Below are 4,332 nucleotides of genomic sequence, written 5' to 3' on the forward strand. Positions count from 1 at the left end.
ATATATATATATATATATATATATACAGATAGATATAAAATGTGTCAATATTGCTTCACCAGTTACAACAAATGCATAACAAATGTAACACACAAATGCAAGATGTATTAATAATGGGAAAGTGTATGTGTGTATTGGGTAAGAAATACGGAAACTCTATGTGCAATTTTTCTGTAATCCTAAAATTGCTCTAAAAGCTAGTTAATGAATTTTAACAAGCAATTTGGAATATTTTCCAAATCTTTATTTTTCACTTGCCATACTGAAAGTCACCTGGCATTATTCTTCCCAGTCTTGTAAGATATCAAAATATTCCCCAATCTAACTTGATCATCTTGGTATTTTACTATTTGAAAATCTTAGAATTATTTACAGATTTAAGGTATTTCTATTCCTTCTTTTTAAAACAATAAATTATTTAATAAAAGCATTTCTGAGTATAAACTTCTAAGTGCTATACATTTACATTTATCTGTTCATAAAAGAATTTTTGTTTTTTATCTTTAAGACAAAAAATATACTTCACAAATTTTGAAACAGTTCTAGTATACTATTAAAGATGATTAAAACTCTTGAGTGGATGCATTTAGCTCTAAATCTAGAGTGCAGCATATCATAAAGTATTTCCTATCCCTATCTTATCATTTTTCATTTTTTTCTCCAAACTAGTTGTCACTATCAGAAATCATCTTGTTCAGGCCGGGCGTGGTGGCTCATGCCTGTAATCCCATCCGTTGGGGAGGCTGAGGCGTGTGGATCACTTGAAGTCAGGAGTTCGAGATTAGCCTGGCCAACATGGTGAAACCTCATCTCTACTAAAAATACAAAATTTAGCTGGGTATGGTGGTAGGTGACTATAATCCCAGCTACTCGGGAAGCTGAGTCAGGAGAATAATTTCTGGGAGGCGGAGGTTGCAATGAGCTGAGATAGTGCCACTGCACACCAGCATGGGTGACACAGTGACACTCCGACTCAAAAAAAAAAAAAAATCACTTTGTTCACATATCTGTCTACTTGTTTCCTAAGTCATCTCTCCCACCTCCTGATCCCATCAGCCCAATAGGAACACAGGTACATGGAAGTGCCACAGCAGAGGAAAAGCATCAAGTAAATAGAAATTAATCAGTATTTGTGAGGTGGCTGATGGACTAAATTAACTTATCTAGACTCAGTTTGTCAGGGACATTCAGAAAATTAGGTAGAATTTAGCTCCACGATCTTAGAAACGTATTCATCTAAATTATTACAATGCTTAGTTTTGAGAGTCCTAATATGGCCAATTCATTTTACAGAGCTGGAAAATGGGGCTGACAGATGCTATGTCACTTTGCCCAAAGTCATAGTGATGGAATCAGGAAAAATTCCAATCACTTGGCTTTTAATCAATAATGTTTTTTACTATAAGAGTTAATTTGCTAGTGAAATCTTCTCAGTATTTTTTCAAAACAGAACAAAACCATGAATTCAGTATTCCTTTGTCTTTGCTATAACTAAATATACCTTTTAAAGTTGAAAAAAAAAAAAAAAAGCAAACGTGGTTATAAACGATCTCATTTCCTGCATTTGAGGTAGCTAAACCAGTATTTCCCAAAATGTCTAAATATCAATTTCTTGATCTGCTGCAAGGAAAAATAGTGTTCAGTGGTCAAATGCATTTAAGAGGCATTATTACTATGTAGAGAATAGACATTTGTCTCTTGATGGAATTGGAAAATTCCTACAGTAAAGATACATGTTTAGTTAAGGGTTTGCTAAACTATTTCACTATGGCATCCTCTTTTCTTTTTTTTTTTTGAGACGGAGTCTTGCTCTTGTTACCCAGGCTGGAGTGCAATGGCGCAATCTCGGCTCACCGCAACCTCCGTCTCCTGGGTTCAGGCAATTCTCCTGCCTCAGCCTCCTGAGTAGCTGGGATTACAGGCACGTGCCACCATGCCCAGCTAATTTTTTGTATTTTTAGTAGAGACGGGGTTTCACCATGTTGACCAGGATGGTCTCGATCTCTTGACCTCGTGATCCACCCGCCTCGGCCTCCCAAAGTGCTGGGATTACAGGCTTGAGCCACCGCGCCTGGCCCGGCATCGTCTTTTCAAAGAACCCATCAGTATCCTACAGATATTGATTGACAGAGTCTCATTCTGTTGGCCAGGCTGGAGTGCAGTGGCATGATCTTGGCTTACTGCAACCTTCGTTTCCTGGGCTCAAGCAATTATCCTGCCTCAGCCTCCCTAAAAGACGTCTTCTTTTGTAAAGTGTCTCTTCATATCCTTCACCCACTTTTGAATGGGGTTTTTTTGTTCTTTTTTCTTGTAAATCTATTTTAGTTCTTTGTAGATTCTGGATATCAGCCCTTTGTCAGATGGGTAGATTGCAAAAATTTTTTCCCATTCTGTTGGTTGCCAGTTCCTCTAATGATTGTTTCTTTTGCTGTGCAGAAGCTCTGGAGTTTAATTAGATCCCATTTGTCTGTTTTAGCTTTTGTTGCCATTGCTTTTGGTGTTTTAGCCATGAAGTCCTTGCCTATGCCTATGTCCTGAATGGTTTTGCCTAGGTTTTCTTCTAGGGTTTTTATGGTGTTAAGTCTTATGTTTAGATCTTTAATCCATCTGGAGCTAACTTTAGTGTAAGGTGTTAGGAAGGGGTCCAGTTTCTGCTTTCTGCACATTCCTAGCCAGTTTTCCCAACACCATTTATTAAACAGGGAATCCTTTCCTCATTGCTTGTTTTTCTCAGGTTTGTCAAAGATCAGATGATTGTAGATGTGTGGTGTTGCTTCTGAGGCCTCTGTAATGTTCTGTTCCATTGGTTTATGTCTCTGTTTTGGTACCAGTACCATGCTGTTTTGATTACTATGGCCTTGTAGCATAGTTTGAAGTCAGGCAGCATGATGCCTCCAGCTTTGTTCCTTTTGCTCACGATTGTTTTGGCTATGCCGGCTCTCTTTTGGTTCCATATGAAGTTTGAAGTGGTTTTTTCCAGTTCTGTGAAGAAGGTCATTGGTAGCTTGATGGGGACAGCATTGAATCTATAAATTACTTTGGGTAGTATGGCCATTTTCATGATGTTGATTCTTCCCAACCATGAGCATGGAATGTTTTTCCAGCTGTGTCCTCTCTTATTTCATTAAGCAGTAGTTTGTACCATTCCTTCTGAAACCATTAAAAAAAAAAAAAACAAACAAACAAAAAGAGGGAATCCTCCCCAACTCATTTTATGAGACCACCATCATCCTAATATCAAAACTGGGCAGAGACACAACTAAGAAAGCAAACTTCAGGCCAATATCCATGATGAACACAGATGCAAAAATCTTCAATAAAATACTGGCGAACAGAATGCAACAGCACATCAAAAAGCTTATTCATCATGATCAGGTAGGCTTCATCCTGGGGATGCAAGGCTGGTTCAACATACGCAAGTCTATAAACGTAATCCATCACATAAACAGAACCACAGACAAAAATCACATGATTATCTCAATAGATACAGAGAAGGCCTTTGACAAAATTCGACAGCCCTTTATGCTAAAAACCTACAATAAACTAGGTATCGATGTAATGTACCACAAAATAATAAAAGCTGTTTATGACAAACCCACAGCCAATATCATACTGAACAGGCAAAAACTGGAAGCATTCCCTTTGAAATCTGGCACTAGACAAGGGTGCCCTTTCTCACCACTACTATTCAATATAGTATTGGAAGTTCCAGCCAGAGAAATCAGGCAACAAAAAGAAATAAAGGGTATTTAATTAGGAAAAGAAGCAGCCAAATTGTCTCTATTTGCAGATGACATGATTGTCTATTTAGAAGACCCTATTACCTCAGCCCAAAATCTCCTTAAACTGATAAGCAACTTCAGCAAAGTCTCAGGATACAAAATCAATATGCAGAAATCACAAGCATTTCTATACACCAATAACAGACAAACAATAACAGAGAGTCAAATCAAAAGTGAACTCTCATTCACAATTGCTACAAAGAGAATAAAATACCTAGGAATACAACTAACAAAGGATGTAAAGGACCTCTTCAAGGAAAACTACAAACACTTCCTAATTTTTCTCTGACTCATTTACTTGGACAATGCCACATTCACATACACGTCCCCTAATGTTTGCATTTATTCAGTTTCCTTTTAAAATAAGTGCTGGCCGGGCGCGGTGGCTCAAGCCTGTAATCCCAGCACTTTGGGAGGCCGAGGCGGGTGGATCATGAGGTCAAGAGATTGAGACCATCCTGGTCAACATGGTGAAACCCCGTCTCTACTAAAACTACAAAAAATTAGCTGGGCATGGTGGCACGTGCCTGTAATCCCAGCTACTCAGGAG

This window comes from Cebus imitator, unplaced genomic scaffold (assembly GCF_001604975.1).
Source record: "Cebus imitator isolate Cc_AM_T3 unplaced genomic scaffold, Cebus_imitator-1.0 Scaffold901, whole genome shotgun sequence".
Taxonomy (NCBI): Eukaryota; Metazoa; Chordata; class Mammalia; order Primates; family Cebidae; genus Cebus; species Cebus imitator.